This window comes from Mustela putorius, unplaced genomic scaffold (genome assembly GCF_011764305.1).
Source record: "Mustela putorius furo isolate JIRA1106 unplaced genomic scaffold, ASM1176430v1.1 tig00003869_pilon_pilon_pilon, whole genome shotgun sequence".
Lineage (NCBI taxonomy): Eukaryota > Metazoa > Chordata > Mammalia > Carnivora > Mustelidae > Mustela > Mustela putorius.
In genome coordinates this window covers 10,529,017-10,546,602 of record NW_025422021.1, presented here as the reverse complement: position 1 = coordinate 10,546,602, position 17,586 = coordinate 10,529,017, and positions in this window count along the sequence as shown.

Genomic DNA, 17,586 nt, shown 5'->3' with positions numbered 1-17,586 from the left:
AGTTCCACACTCTTTATTATGGAGTTAATTTTTGAGAGAAAAGTTTTATGGTTGAGAGAGAAAATAAAATTTGGGTAAAAAATTAGAAGTGGGAGCTCATGGCTAGCTCAGCTGGAAGAGAATGCGACTCTTGATCTCAGGATCATGAGGCTGAGCCCCACATTGGGTGTAGAGATTACATTAAAAAAAAAACTATTTTAAAAATTAGAAATGAAAGTCATTGTGATTATTTTCTATTAAGAGAAAAACATCCATTTTAAATATTTTAATTGAAGTGCAAGGTTCTTGGCAATGACTCCATGAATCATTATTCTGCTCATTTCCTGCTCCTTTTCTAACACACCCCTTTCCTCAATCAGTTCAAAACGCAGACTGTCTACTGCTGGCAAGTTGGAGTCAATAGCAAAACTTCCCTGAGATGCATTTTTATATATTTGCTCTTAGTAGAGATTGAACTAGTGAAATTCTTCCAGTCCTCAACATTAAAGACATGAAACACTCTTCATGAGCCAAACACCCCTTTCCCAACAAGATAATGTCAGACACTAAGAAGATAACAGTACCTGAACAAGATCTACAGTTAAATAGATACCATTTTCAAGGGGGCAATAATTAAATACATACTCAAATTATGCTCCTAAAATTATGTATATCGTCCCTGGACAATTGAAACTGTTCATTTTGTAAGATATTGTTTTCTTAGATCTCATTTTTGGTGAATAAACATCTAAAAATGATTGATCTCTTCAGATTTTCTGTTGAGATCCCAATTAGTTCAAAGGTATTGTACCTGCTTTAAGAGAGATATGGGGGGACTGTTTCATTGTATGTAGATAATTGTCTCCTGCCTATTAAAAAACATCACATACATTTTTTAATGCTCTCAAAAGTTGACATATTTAAGCCAATATTATATATATAACCATATAAACAACCTATGGCCGCCAAGTAACTGTCAATTTATATCTATGTCTATGCATATCCTTAGTTGCATGGGCAGAGTTGGTAGAGAAGTAAAACACTGAATTTCCTCTCAGGAATGTGAGCAAGGACATCCCTTTAAGTGGTTCTAAAAGACTGACTAACTTGCAGTTGAAATGCAAGAAAAAGTGTATAGCAAAGGAAGCAGTCTGGATGTAGGAGAGATTTTATAATGAGTTGGCAAAGAAAGTTTAAGATAGACTGGAGTGAGTGGGGTTCGGCAAGGGTTGGGGCCTTTGCTGATCAAACTCAAAATACCAAATTTTAAGAGAAAAATACCAAATTCTACACAGCCATCACTGTTAGTAATCAGGAAACACTGTCAAACGTATTTTTTCATGTCAGGATATTGTCATATTATTCTTTTATACCCCCTTTTGTACTAATATATGCAAATGTCATTGCCTCTCTACTTCCTTTTTCTTTTTTTTTTTTTAAGATTTTATTTATTTATTTGACAGACAGTGAACACAAATAGGCAGAGGCAGGCAGAGAGAGGGGGAAGCAGGCTTCCTGCTGAGCAGAGAGCCCGATGTGGGGCTCAATCCCAGGACCTGAGATCATGACCTGAGCCAAAGGCAGAGGCTTAACCCACTGAGCCACCCAGGCATCCCTCCTCTCTACTATCTTAACTCGTTAAAGAAATTTGGCTACAGAATTCCACTTTCTCCAAATTTTCTGGTTTTGGTGAGACAAACAAACTCCTAAAACATTAAATATGAATAAATAGACCCTTAAAGACTTACTTAGTGAGGGTTATTTAATGTTTTACTTTGTTAAAACCTATTTTCAGGGTGTCTGGGTGGTGCAGATGGTTAAGCATCTAACTCTTGGTTTCAACTCAGGTCATGATCTCAGGGTTGTGAGGTTGAGCCCCAAGATGGATTCTGTGCTCAGTGTGGAGTCTGCTTAAGACTCTTTCTCCCTCTCCTTCTACCCCTCCCCACTCAAATAAATAAATAAAAACCTTTAAAAAAAAAACACGCTTATTTTCATAATCTCTTCAAAAGTAGTGGGCATATGGCTAGAAGCTATATCTCAAGCAAATCATAATTTAGGCCTTTAGTTCGACTAGAAGAACAAAATGCTCCTCACCTCCTGGAAGCAGGAGAAAAGGATCTATAAAGGAAAAGCGGACTCTGAGTAGTAAACCTGGAAATCTACTTTTACAAAGTGATAACATTGTTATAAGGTATTTAATTGCACAATGTTGGGGGAAAAGATGCATGATAAATTCCTAGGTTTTAGGCAACGTATTTATACTTTAAATCTACTTATACTTAATGGGTAATCTCAGAATCTGAGATTTCTTATTTTAAATTTGATAGAGAAAAACATTATGGAAAAGGAAACTGGTTAAGTAACATTTTCCTTGAAATAGCATTTGTTTTAACTTCATAACAGTACAGAACTAGAGGCACAAATATAAAACACTCAAAAGAATTTAATATATTTAATATTGTGTTTTCAAAGTGTTATCATCAGACTGCCTGCATCAGAATCACTGGGGGGCCTTGTTAAAATGCAGATTCTTGGATCCCACCCGAAACTTTTAAAATTGGGGTAGTTGAGAACTCCAGGATCTGCATTTCACCTAATACCCTCACTTGACTCCTAAGAATGCTAAGGTATGAGAACCACTGCACCAAAGTCTCTTGTCAACAGAATAGTCATCGTGTGCCCATTTTTTTAAATCCATAATACTTAACATGCCACCTGGCCCAGATCAGATGATCGATAAATATTTATGTAGGCAACTTGTATAAAAGAGATGGTCTTTCTCCTCTTAAATCACAACTTAAGCCCAACAAAGAGTTTACATAGGGAAAGTATTCATCTAGGGGCACCTGGCTGGCTCAGTCCACAGAGTATGGAACTCTTGATCTCAGGGTTGTAAGTTCTAATACAATGTTGGGTATGGAAACTATTTAAAAATAGCTTTAAAAAAATAGCTTTAAAAAAAAAAGGGATTCATTTATGTTCTATAGTTACTAGGGAAAAACAAGTACAAAAAAAAAAGGTGAGAGGCAAAGGACGTAGGCTGCTCAACTAGAAATACATTATGAATGTATTTGATGTTCATATTTAATGTATGATATAAATGCATAGGCTCACTTAATGTGCTATAAATTTGTCAGCTCAATTCATTAAAGCATGAAATTTTTTTTCTCAGAGGCACCATTTAAGAAATAACAATGGAGGGGCACCTGGGTGGCTCAGTGGGTTAAAGCCTCTGCCTTTGGCTCAGGTCAGGATCCCAAGGTTCTGGGATGGAGCCCTGCATCGGGCTCCTTGCACAGCAGGAAGCCTGCGTCTTACTCTCCCACTCCCCCTACTTGTGCTCCCTCTCTCACTATGTATCTCTCTGTCAAATAAATAAATAAAATCTTAAAAAAAAAAAAAAAAATGGATCAACAGAGCTCCAATATCTCAATTGCAAAAAATATATAAAACATTTTCATCTTATGGATGAGTAGAATAATTTTCAACATAAAAATTTGCATGCTTAAAACTGCAATGGAAAAATCCTAGAATGAATGTGCCAAAGTAGAGGATTGGAGTGGGTTTGTATAGGATGTATAAAAGGGCCATTATAACTATTGAATGAACAGGTTGTGAGAGCAGTGGAACTGGATAGAGTTGGTGGTTGGGTTGGTAGTGATTAGAGTGGGAAGTTAGACCAGTATCCAAAGATGCATCAGAAGTGGGTCTGATTGACTAAGGGATGGAAATCAGAAATGATTACAACTGGCCTTCAAAATCCTGCATGATCAAAAAAATCTGACCCTAACAAATTTATCCTTCAATCTGGATATGCAAATCTTTGCTTATTTCAGTTGCTTACTGATTGTAAATTAAAGTCTTCCATATCTTTTTACCTACTGATCAATTTTAATGCAAACTTATAGCAAATTTCCACATTTCAGTACCTTATTTAACAGATAAAAGGAACAAAGCATGACTCTGATATCACCAGAATCAACATTTTGGTAATATGTAACATAATTAAAAAATAAACCTCAAGACCTGTTCATCCAGTAAGTTTCTAATGAAAGGGCCATGTACCCAAATTCATTTTTCAAAATAATGAAAAGATTATTTTCCAAAAGGTATCTGTAACTAAATTGTTTGCTACTTGGAAGTATTTCTCTTAGAAATAGTCTTTTATTAACAGTGTGTATGTATGTCTTTTAGATTGGTTTTCTAGACTAGCCCACAAAATCATGCTCAGGTCACTGAACTCAAAAAGCCCCAAGGATAATGAATCAACCAATCTACCTTCCTTCTTGCCTTTCTTCCTTCCTTTCTTCCTTCTTTCATTTTTTTTTTCTTTTTTTAAGATTTTATTTATTTATTTGAGAGAAAGAGTGAGAGAGAGCATGCAGGGAGAGGGTCAGAGGGAGAAGGAAACTTCCCACTGATCTGGGAGTCCAATGCAGAACTCCATCCCAGGACTCTAGAATCATAACCTGAGCCAGAGGCAGTTGCTTAACCAACTGAGCCACCCAGGTGCCCCAGTGATGAATCCTTCTGAGCCTTGATATCTACAGTCCAGAGTCATTCTGAAGTTGGAAGTTTCACCCATCCAGTGGGTTTTCCTGTATGTTTGTTTTGGGAGAGAGGCGTAGCCAAAGTGGTATATTTGGGGTTGTCATTGTTAGGTTAGTGTTTTTCAGTCACGGGGAAGGGTTATCTTGAACATTCCAAATAGAACCAATACATTTCAGAGCCTAATCTCTTGAGAAGGTTCTACACAGTAGAAATTGTGGAACTGGAGGTTTGGTATTTTTGTGCCTCCATCGCACAGAATGCCAGTGAACAAGTAACCTGAAACGTGGTTGTGATTTTATTTTTTTAAGATTTAATTAATTAATTTATTTGACAGAGAGATCACAAATAGGCAGAGAGGCAGGCAGAGAGAGAGGAGGAAGCACGCTCCCCACTGAGCAGAGCGCCCGATGCAGGGCTTGATTCTGGGACCCTGGGATCATGACTTGAGCCAAAGGCAGAGGCCTTAACCCACTGAGCCACCCAGGCGCCCCATGGTGGTTGTTATTTTAAATAGGGAAAATCCAAGGGGGAAATAAAGTATCTCCACAGTGGATAATTATTAAGTGCTGAGGAGAGGCCACACCTTTGACACAGCTGACAATAATGGCTATTGGGCTCCCTTCCCTGAAAACAGAGGCACCACTAGTATGATAGTAAAAGACTGGAAAAGAGAGGCCAACAAGGAAAGAACTTTTCCCCCTCATTAAATATAGAACCAATGCTGTAAGAAAGTAAAACCCCTTTGAAATATGCAAATAAGCATACTGCTTCTTTGGAAAACACAATGGAAGTGGAAATAGTGGGCTTTCTTCCTCTCCCATGGCTATTCCTCAGCACTCCACAGGAACATTACATTCTTTTTTTTTTTTTTTTTAAGATTTTACTTATTTATTTGACAGGCAGAGATGACAAGTAGGCTGAGAGGCAGGCAGAGAGAGAGAAGGAGGAAGCAGGCTCCCCACTGAGCAGAGAGCCCGACGCGGGGCTCGATCCCAGGACCCTGGGACCACGACCGGAGCCAAAGGCAGAGGCTTTAACCCACTGAGCCACCCAGGCACCCCGGAACATTACATTCTTTAATATCTTTCAGTGCATCCTTCAGGTGTTTCTTTTGCCATCCGGTATGTGGATAATAAATTTCAGTTGAGTGATACCATCACATAAAGTAGTTTTCAATTTTGGTGTGTGCAACAATAATAATTTGAACATACTTTTATTAGAAGACTATCTGGACGTTATGATTCTTTTCTCTACGTACCATTAGGTTGACTTACATAGCCCATATTCCACAATCCTGGTGTGATGTATACGGATCTATAAAGGTAGGCTTGAGCTTAGACATTTTAAAAGTCAGGCAAGCTAAATTGGACAAAATCAAAACTATTTGTATCTGATTCACATCAGATATTAATCAGCATCAGAAATTTATGGGGATCCATCAGTTTCAGTTTGTATTTTTTTTAATGTATCTAAATCACTTAAAAATTGCTTCTAAGTCACATTGGGCACTCAACTGAAACCCCATTTTCTATTATCTGCCTTCCTTATCCTAATTTCCTCACAAAAGCCTGCACACTTATAAGGTAAGTTTGTGATTAATTTTAAATTCACTTTACCAATGTTTGTCAATTCATTATGATTTAATGACCCCCTCATTGTTTACAGATACATATGCAATGCTTCATCGTCAATCATTGAACATTCTTTGAAATCGCTGGGATGGAGAGCCCCTGTTTGGTAAGAGCCACATCAGCAACACTAACCCTTCCCGGCCTTACTTCAGAGGATCTGAGAGGACAACGGGGCCATATATACAACCATTCCATTAAGGAATCACCTTTGTAACACTTTTGACGGGAGCCATCCAGCCACAGTTGGTCAGAAACTCAACTGCTCTTTAGGTTTTAGCTTACTGGATGTATAGACGGATCTAACCCTTGAGAATGCTCCTCATAGTGGCCTCACAGCTGCTTTAAGTCACTCTTCCACTTTGATTCTAATCTTTGCTCTGGAACAACTCTCAAGAAATCTAAGTGGTTCTTTAAAAAAAGCTTTTCAATCACCCTGAAGTCATGTCTTTTCTGCTCAAGTCTTCCCGATTTTTACTCCAGTTTAATCAGACCACAGCAAAGAGATGAGACTCTCAGCTTCCTTGGTCTGGACTTCACCATTAATTTAGCCTAAAACCACTTAGACCAGCCTATCAAGCAATCACTCTATCCATTCATGCATTTAAACAACTTACCTCACCCTGGAAGCTCATGTAGAAGCTAGAATTTGGGACTGTTATTGGGTTTCATTATCATTTACTGAGTTCCTACCATGCCTAAGGCATAGGGTGGTCAGATAACATATAGGACATTCAGTTGAATTTGAGTCAGATAAATAATGAATTTTTTTTTAGTATAAAAAAGTATTCATTGTTAATCTAAAATTTAAATTTAACTGTGTGTCTTCTAGTTTTGTTTGCTAACTCTGCCAATCCTTTTAAGACATTAGTTCATTTTACCTTCATAATAATATGGTGAAATTGGGTACAATTTTACTCCCATTTTATAGATGAACAATCTGATGCTAGTAGAGCTCCCCAGTTAGTGACAGGGGAATGGGGATTCAATTTTTTTTTAAGATTTATTTATTTATTTGTCATAGAGAGAGCATAAGCAGGCAGAGTGGCAGACAGAGGCAGAGAGAGAAGCAGGCTCCCTGCTGGACAAGGAGCCCAATGCGGGACTCAATCCCAGGACCCTGGGATCATGACCTGAGCCAAAGGCAGCGGCTCAACCGACTGAGCAACCCAACCAACTGAGCCACCGAGGCGTCCCAGAGGATTCAATTTTAAGCTGTCTAAAACCACAATGCTTCAACCAGGACAAGGTTTAGTTAGAAATAACTGTTGAACTTCAGAAAAATGCAGATGCTAGGGCCTTTCACAGACCTACTGAATTAGAATCTTCAGTGGAATAGCCCAGGCATTTCTATGTTTGGAGAGAGCTGCAAATAATTCTGCTGTGCATCTTGGGTAGAGAAGATCATTCCTACTGCTCCCAGATGTTTTCATATGAAATGCTATTAAGCTGCTTGAGAAATTAATTTTTTTAACATAAAAGCAACACTTTATATTTATCCATTAGATTGTTAGATCTGGTCTATTTTCTTACCATTTTAAATTATTTTCAAATCTTAATCCTGGCACTTTTGAAGATTCTTATTTCTGTAGAATAATAGTAAATTTTTTTTAGATTTTATTTATTTATTTGAGAGAGAGCTAGCAAGAGCACGAGATGGGGGAGGGTCAGAGCGAGAAGCAGACTCCCCACTGAGCAGAGAGCTGGGACTCCAATCCTGGGATTCCAGGATCATGACCTGAGCCAAAGGCAGTTGCTTAACCAACTGAGCCATCCAGGTTCCCCAGAGTAATAGTCTTAAGCTTCTTTTAGAGTCACATAGATTTGGGGGAATTTGAGGTAAGCTGTAGATTCTTGGGGATTGGGAAAGACATGAACACCCATGCAAGTTGACACACAATCTCAGGGGTTCTGTAACCTGTTGATAGATCTTAAAATCCATGGACCTTCAATTAAGAACCCGTTCTTAGAGGATTTTCCACTCTCCACAGCAAAATTTACTAAAAGGGCTGTTAATATATTGTTAAGCATTGCTAATTCTTCTAGTGAACTTCACTAAACTTTGAAAAAACAAAACTAGATGCTTTTTCCTTTGTGAAAGTAATTTTAGGAGAAATAAGTAGTCCTATACCCTACTGATAAAAGCATGCATTAAATTTCTTTTCTTTTTTTTTTTTTTTTTACTTTTGGCAAAATACACTTCACATAAAATTTACTATCTTATCCGTAGTTGAGTAGTGTTAAGTACATTCACATTGCTGTGTAACCAATCTCCAGAACTCTTCATCTTCCAAAACTAAAACTCTATACCCATTAAATAACAACTCCCCATTCCCACACTTCTAGCCCTGGCAACCACCATTCTACTCTCTGTCTCCATGAATCTGATTCCTCTAGGTAACTCTATAAGTTAAGTCATACAGTATTTGTCTTTTTGCAACTAGCTTATTTCATCTATGTTGTAGTATAGACGTTGTCAGAATTTCCATCCTTTTAAAGTTAGGATAATATACTATTTAATGAATATACCCCATTTTGTTTATCCATTCATCTGTCAACAGACACTGGGTTGCTTCTGTCTTTTGGCAAGTGTGAGTAATACCACCAGGAGTGTATGTATAGACAATGAAAATTTATACAAAATTTATTGAAGGAAATTCAGCAGTGTCAATAAAGTTACTACAGATTGGTGAATGATAAGATATATAAGGATTATAACAGAGGGGATAAGGGCAGCCTGGCTGGCTCAGTCTGTGGAGCATGTGACTCTTGATCTGGGGGTCATGGGTTCTAGCCCCATGGTAGGTGTAGAGATTACTTTTTAAAAATCTTTAAAGAAAAAATGGGGTGCCTGGGTGGCTCAGTGGGTTAAGCCACTGCCTTTGGCTCGGGTCATGATCTCAGGGTCCTGGGATCGAGCCCCACATCGGGCTCTCTGCTCGGCAGGGAGCCTGCTTCCTCCTCTCTCTCTCTGCCTGCCTCTCTGCCTGCTTGTGTTCTCTGTCAAATGAATAAATAAATAAATAAAAATCTTTAAAAAAAAATAAAAAATCTTTAAAGAAAAATAAGAGGGGGGATGATAAAATTATGGGTAAGCGAGAGGTTAAACATTTAAGTAGGTACATTGTACAGGAAACAAAGTCAAAATTTCTATACTGGGTCAGAATTTAGAAGGATTAAAGTCAGATTGGAATATTACTGTGAAAGTGGAAAAATCAATGTCAACTCAAGATTACCATGAGAAATATTTTTTTCCAGCTCTGTCATCAAAGTGGTTCAGCAGATTTAATGTCCTGGCTACACAGGTCAGGGAACCTAATTTGGAATCTTATTTGTAACCTTAGGTGTGTGCCCAGATTTTGATCTTTAATTCTAGCAGCCATTAAAAGTATCTAATCCCACGTCCTATAATAGAGGAAAAATCAAGATAGGATTAATATATCTTAATGCTTTCAGAAAGAAAGGATGTTTGTAAAATGTCAGGGTAATGTCAAAAGGACAATGGAGGCAACCTAAAGAAAAAAGATGTTTATGGCTAACTGAAATGAGTTTCATCTGTGAAAAGCCATGAGTCTTTAATGATATACAAAAAGGGAAAAGTTACATATATTGTATAAGATAGAAATTGTAACCTAAAAGGGTGAATGCAATAGAATATGCTTAATTTTTTAATAAATAGGGGGATGTTTACATTTATGGAAGTTGTATGGTTTTTTCCCTAATGGAAAATAACAATTAATAAATGATAAATATATATTTATTGATTCTAAGACAACTTCTGTTTTTTGTTTTTTTGTTTTTTGTTTTTTTTTACATTTTTAACATCTCTAAAATTGTGCTTGGTGCACCTGTGTGGCTCAGCTGTTTAAGCGACTGACTTTGGCTCAGGTCATGATCCCAGGATCCTGGGATCCAGTCCTTCATCAGGCTTCTAAGGAGTCTGCTTGCCCTCTGACCCCGACCCGCCATGCTCTTTCTCTCTCTCACTCAAATAATAAATAAAATCTTTTAAAAAAAATAAAATAAAATTGTGCTTCTACTGTGGATGTCTTTTCTAACTGCTGTTAATAAAGAGTTGAGTGTTCATACTGGTAACAGCTATTCATGATGTTTCACTTTCATGGAGTAATGCATATTGTTGACACTTCACAGGTTGAATTTAACTGTTATTTGAAATGTCTAAAATAAAAGTATCTTGTGTAATTTTGGCATTTGTCAAAATGAGGTATTGTGTACACAGAAAGTCAATGAACAGAGCAATGGAATGTCCATTTGATCTTAGCAAGGCCTTCATATTCAGGGGAATGTCAATATACGCTCCGTATTTTTGTTCAGTGAGACAACTGAGTCCTTTATGGAAATCAAGAAAGAAAAATACCCACAAATAGATGGAGCTATGTTCTATTTTGTTACTAAGATACATACAAAAAGATTATTACACACCAAGAAATACAACTGAAGGCAGGAAAAATTGCCAAATCCCTTGTAAGAAATAAAAGAATTTCAGTGGTGAGAGGCTAGTTTAACTAATGCCTAAATCATTCCAAGCTATTGTTAAGATATTGTGCATAGTTTAGTTAGATTTTTCTTTGATAGGGGCAGAGGAGTAGTCAGTCAGTTGAGTCGAAGAGTCTTGATTTTGGCTCAGGTCATGATCTCAAGGTAATGACACTGAGCCCCATCGTTGGGCTCCGTGCTCAGCACAGAGTCTGCTTAAGATTCTCTCTCTTTCTCTCCCTCTGCGCCCCCCTGCTCATACTCTCTCTCTAAATAAACAAAATCTTTAAAAAAAAAAAAGCCTTTTTTCTTTCTTAGAAGTATATAAAATAAAGACACAGCTGACAATCAATAGCATCTTATATTTGATAAAATATGGTATGTATTTTTCTCTATTTGATTAAGAAGGGAAAGGGAAAGTCATAGAACTATGAGGTAGCCAAATAAATGAAAACAGTAGAAACTCTATGAAAGATAGGAAGAAGTAGGAGACGAGGGTCCAAGGGTAGAAATATGATAGATTAGTCACATGCTCTGACGAAGGAGAAGGCAGTAAAATCTCTATCCCTTGTCTCCATGGAAATGAACTTGCAGGGTTTTTGTTTGTGTGGGTTTATTTTTACAACATTTTATTTATTTATTTATTAAATACGCTCCATGCCTAACGTGGGACTTGAACTCACAACCCTCAGATCAAGAGTTGCATGTTCCACTGACTGAGCCAGCTATGGAGATGAACCTTTAAAGGGTCTATTATTTCTTTCTTTTTTTTTTTTTTTTAAGATTTTATTTATTTATTTGACCGACAGAGATCACAAGTAGGCAGAGACACAGGCAGAGAGAAGGCAGAGAGGAGGAAGCAGGCCCCCTGCCGAGCAGGGAGCCGGATGCGGGCTCGATCCCAGGACCCTGTGATCATGACCTGGGCCGAAGGCAGAGGATTAACCCATTGAGCCACCCAGGCGCCCCAAGGGTCTATTATTTCTAAGGCCTAGTAAGACTTATCTAGTTTCCCTAGAATGCTACAAGACCAGGACTTAATACTCAGTACTTAATCAGGACATGATACTGGTTTATATAATGCTAAACAAGCAAACAACAACAAAAAGAATATATTATTTCAGGAAAAGAGACCATCTTGCAAGAAACTAAAATCTATGTGAAAGTGTGGATGTGAAAAGCTTCTTTGGTGTGAGTAAAACCTGAGTATTAAAAAGGAGACTCTTTTACCAAAGAAGACATACAGATGACAAATAATCATAAGAAAAGACATTCAGAATCATATTTCACTGGGGAATTGCAAATTAAAACTATCAGAAGATCTTACTCCACACCTATTAGAATGGCCCAAATCCCAAAACACTGACATTAAGTATTGGTGAGGATATGGAGGACAGGAACTCTCACTCATCACTGGGGGAAATGCAAAATGGCACAGCCACTCTGAAAGACAGTTACAGGTTTTTTTTTTACAATATTAAACACACTGTCACAATATAGTCCTGAAATGGTGCTCCTTGGTGTTTGTCCAAATGAACTGAATATGTATGTATACACGAAAACCTGCACACTGATGCTGTAGCAGCTTTGGTTAAAGTTGCCAAAGCTTGGAAGTAACAAAGCTGTCCTTTAGTAGGTGAATGCATAAGCAAACTGTAATACATCCAGACAATAGAATATTACTCAGCACTAAAAAGAACTATCAAACCATAAAAGACAGGGGTGCCAGGGTCGCTCAGTCAGTTGAGCATCTTGATTTCAGCTCAGGGTCGTGAGATAGAGCCCTGCACAGGGCTCTGTACTAGGCAAGAAGCCTGCTTAAGATTCTCTCTCTCCTTCTGCCTACCTCCCCCCTAACCCTGCTTCCTTGCTCTCTCTCTAAACAAACAAACAAACAAACAAACAATAACAACAACAACAAAACCATGAAAGACATTGAGGTGGGGCACCTGAGTGGCTCAGTCGTTAAGTGTCTGCCTTCAGCTCAGGTCATAATCTCAGGACCCTGGGATCAAGCCCTGTGTTTGGCACTCTCCTCGATGGGGAGCCTGCTTCTCTCTCTCTCCCTCTGCCTGCTGCTCCCCCTGCTTGTGCTCTCTCTCCGTCAAATAAATAAAATCTTTTTAAAAAAAGAGAGAGAGAGGAAGACATTGAGGAACTTTAAGTGCATATTATTAAAGGAAGCCAGTCTGAAAAGAATATACACTGTATGATCCCAACTATATGACATACTGGGAAAGGCAAAACTGGAAACAGTAAGAAAAGATCAGTGGTTGCCCGGCTTAGGTGGGATGGGAGGATATAGAGGCAGAATAGAGAGGATTTTTAGGGCAGTGAAATCTGCTGTATGGTACTATAATGATAGATTCATGCCATTAATTTGTGCAAAGCCACAGAATGTACAATACCAAAAGTAAACACCAAGGTAAACTATGGACTTTAGGTCATAATGATGTGTCAGTGTAGACTCATCAGTTGTAACAAAAGTGCCACACTAGTGGGGGATATTGATAGTGGGGGAGGTTATGCACGTGTGCGGACAGGGAGAATGCAGGAATTCTCTGTACTTAGTGCTCAAGTTTGCTATGAAATTGAAATTGCTCTAAAAAATAAAGGGGGCAGAGGGAGGAGAAGTATTCTGATGACAGATGACTTAGGGTTGAATAATCTCAGAAAATAAAACTACAAGTTTTGTTTTTTTTAAAAAAGATTTTATTTATTTATTCGACAGGTAGAGATCACAAGTAGGCAGAGAGGCAGGCAGAGAGAGAGAGAGGAGGAGGCAGGCTCCCCGCTGAGCAGAGAGCCCGACGTGGGGCTCGATCCCAGGACCCTGGGATCATGACCGGAGCCGAAGGCAGAGACTTTAACCCACTGAGCCACCCAGCCGCCCCATAAAACTACAAGTTAACTAAATTGATAATTTAGAGTCTCTGACCTGGTCTGAAGCAGTCTATTTTCCTTTCTTTTCTTTTATTTATTTATTTGACAGAGATCACAAGTAGGCAGAGAAGCAGGCAGAGGGCAGGTGGGGAAGCAGGCTCCCTGTTGAGTAGAGAGCCCTATGCGGGGCTCGATCCCAGAACCCTGAGATCATGACCTGAGCTGAAGGCAGAGGCTTAACCCCACTGAGCCACCCAGGTGCCCCTGAAGCAGTGTATTTTCTTTCTTTCTTAAATTTGCCTCTCAGAAAATTACCAGAAAGGTATAATCCCAGGAAATATGGAAATTAATATTGTTGCAACCTTAGGAAGGTGTAAGAACAAGTATAGAGATAATTTTTAAAAATGTATTGGGGGGCACCTGGCCGGTTCAGTTGGCAGAGCATGTGACTCTTGATCTCAGGATCATGAGTTTGAGACCTGTGTGGAGTACAGAGATTACTTAAATAGTTCAAACTTAAAAGTAAAAACATATATATATATATATATATATATATATATATATATGTCTTTTAAAAAGTAATAATAAAATGAAAATGAATTGAACTCATGATGTTGTTGCTTTAAAATTATAAGCTTGATTGTCACTGCTATTTAAAACACTTGAAATATTCTAAATAATTCTTTACATTATATTAAATTTGTAATTAAATTTTAAATCCCTGAAGAGAATCAATGTTTAAATGCTTTCAGAAAACCGATTCTCTGGTTTTGTTTATTAGCTATGTAAGCTTAGGGCATGAATGACATTATGGAAGTGGAGAGTGCTCCCGTCCATGCTTCAAAGCCCATAAAACTTCGAGAAGCCCCCAAATAAGTACAGATTAAAAGCCCTAAAAATGCAGATACTCCTGGAACAACATAGTCAACTTTGAGAAATTTATTTTAAGGTATCAATGAAAACATGATTTGAAGGTAAAGCTAGAAGGATGTCGATCATAGTGTCGTAAAGTGTAGCAAAAGTAGAAACAACTTAAATGTTCAAAAATGAGGCGTTTGATACTGATAAACATCCAAAAGTTTGCAGTTTATCTTATTAGGGAGGCTGTAAAAAATTAGCTCCTGCTCACAAAATGGTATAGCCCCTCTGCAGGGCAACTTGACAGTGTCTACCCAAGCAACAAAGGCATTTTGACTCAGCAATCCCACTCCTAGGAATTTATCTTAGGAATACACCTGTAATTGCAGGAAATGACATATGTATATGTTTTTCTTTGCCCTCTGCATGTAATAGAAAAAGATGAGAAATAACCTTCTTTAGAGGACACTGGTTAAATAAACTATGGTTCATTCACAGAATTTTGTTTTGTGGCTGGAGGAGAGAATGAGGATGCTCTTGCAATACTAATAATGGAAAGGCTCTAGAAATATATTAAGTTAAAGAAAAAAAGGAGCAGAGCAGTGTAAACAGTGTGTTCTCTTTTGTGTAAAAAAAAAGCAGGGGAAATAAGAATGTATATTTGCATTTGGTTTTATTTGCATAAGAAAACACGAGAAGGGGGAAAAAACTAATAAAAGGAGTTACTTATAAGGAAAGGGGGGTAGAATAGGAGTGAGACTTTATAGTGTTTACCTTTTCTATACTGTTTGGATTTTCAATTGCATGTATGTATTTCCTCTTCAAAAAAATAAATTAAAAGTAAAATTGCTAACTAAATTATGATGTGTTGTAGGACAACATACTAAGTGATGATTAAAATGATGGTATAATGTTTAAATACACAGAGAAGTATTCAAAATACATAATGGGTAAGAAAAGCAGGTTATAAGAAGGTAATATACGATCCTATAATTTGAGGAATTATATTCACTTCTTTAGGATCGCTTCCTAAAAGAATAACTGAGTAAAGTCTTCCTTTTAAAGTCTGTCTGTTGAAGTCCTTACCCCCAGTACCTCAGAATGTGAATGTATGTGGAGACAGTCTTCAAAGAGGTAACTAAGTTAAAATGAGGTCATGAGAGTGGGCCCTCACCCAGTATGACTGATGTCCTTATAAGAAGACAACATTTGGACACAGATATGTACAAAAGGAAGCCTATGTGAAGACAGAGAAGATGGCCATCTATAAAGCCAATGAGAGAGGCTTCAGAAGAAACCAACCCTACCTACATACACCTTGATCTTGGACTTCTGATAGAATTATAGGAACATAAATTTCTGTTGTTTTAAGATACCTGGTCTGTGGGACTTTGTGACAGCAGCCCTAGCAAACTAATACGCTATGATCCACATTCTCAAGATTTTCAGGAGTTTGTAGCCATCAGTGATGTACGACAATGTCTGTTTCATGCCTTCTACTAGCTAATTAGGTAAGTAAAAATACGATATCATGCCTTAATTTGCATTTCTTTTCATTTTCTTTGTGTTAAAAAGTTATATTACTGCTCTTCTGAATTTGAATGTCATTCCACTGCCATTATCTGTGAACCAATTGATTAGTCTTAGATGAATGAAGCTGCACTGGAGTGTGGACACCAAGATGCGTTTCACAGTGACCCCCACCATGGTCAGTACTGTTTCCTTTATGTGTAATAGTCTCAGCAGGGCTGCTCCACTCTCTCTCCTCTCTCTAGGTCCCAGGCCTCAGTATGACTGCTGTTTTTCCAGCGTTTACACCAGTTCTCCCAAAAACCACACCTAGTCAAGTATGCAGGACAGGCAAGATTTTCAAATTGCTGAAATAATTAGAAAATCCCCATAATGAGCCCATCTAATGGGCTGAGCAACACATCAACAAAGACAATTCCCCCATACAAGAACAAAGCAAAGCAAAGTTTATATTGGAACCATCTAGGGACTAAACTAGATCCCTTACACAGAAGAACTTGCTGGCTAATTAAGTTGGGGCAAGGTTAAGTCACCGACAGTGCCATGAAATGTAAAGAGGGAAGCTAGGAAGTGCTAACAGGAAATAGTTTTTCTGACTTACCAGCAGGAGAAAGGAAGCTGCATTTGAACCCAAATGCATCTCAGAGGCTGTTGAGTAACTTATCCAGCACGTATATACAGCTGGACCTACCAGGGAAAGCCAGTGCCAAAGGCACTTCTAAACACAAGTTTATCTCATAAGATCCTTGTGGGGACCTCCTTTGGGCACATGAAAACCTTACTTCTGGTTGATTTTTCTACTTCCTGTCCCATGTTACATTCTTAGAAGCCAAAAAGTGCTCTGAAGACAGATGTTCAACAATTCAGAGAATTTAAATCTTACACAATGGCCAGTGCCTGCCACACAGTACATATTACCACAGAATGTTTCATGCAACAAAAATGTAAAGTATTGTCTTATTGCTCACCTGGCTCACTTTGTGTAACAGATTTTGGTTGTAGGAAGCCTTTTGGTTTTCACCACAAATTATTTCAAACTGTTTGTCATGGTAAATTCACTTCCTCTTCCTTTTTTTTTTTTTTTTTTTTTTGGCAGTTAAACTCAATCAAGATGCCATAGTGTGGTTACCCCATATTTTAACATGTCAGAAATATAACATATAAAAATACTTCGTTGATGTACATACCAAAGTTTAATTTCACAGTACTGTTTTCTGATGAGGGAAACAAAGGCAAAAGAAAAATTAAATTTCCTTACTACTTACAGTCCATTGACAAGTCCTTGAAATGGGCAGAGTAACCTTCCTCTGGGAGCTCAGCTGCCTCAGTGCTGATACTTTGCTAAGGACAAAAGGCAATCTTAGCCTGACCCCCCAGGATCCTGTGAATCTATTTTAAACATAGAAATTCCTCTGGAAACTTCCTTTATCCCTAATCCCCAAGATATGTTAACATTCATCCTCCAAGCTTATGGCCCACCAATATACATCTGAAGGGTGTGATGATTAATTTTTTACTAAATGTAATAAATGACCTTTTCCTAATAGTACCTAGGCCCCTCAGGATCCTGGAAACCCTGTTTCCAAAATATGTTGGAGGCTTGTGCTGTCTCTAACCACCACCCAACTTGAAAGTTGATAACCACCACCCCTCAAAA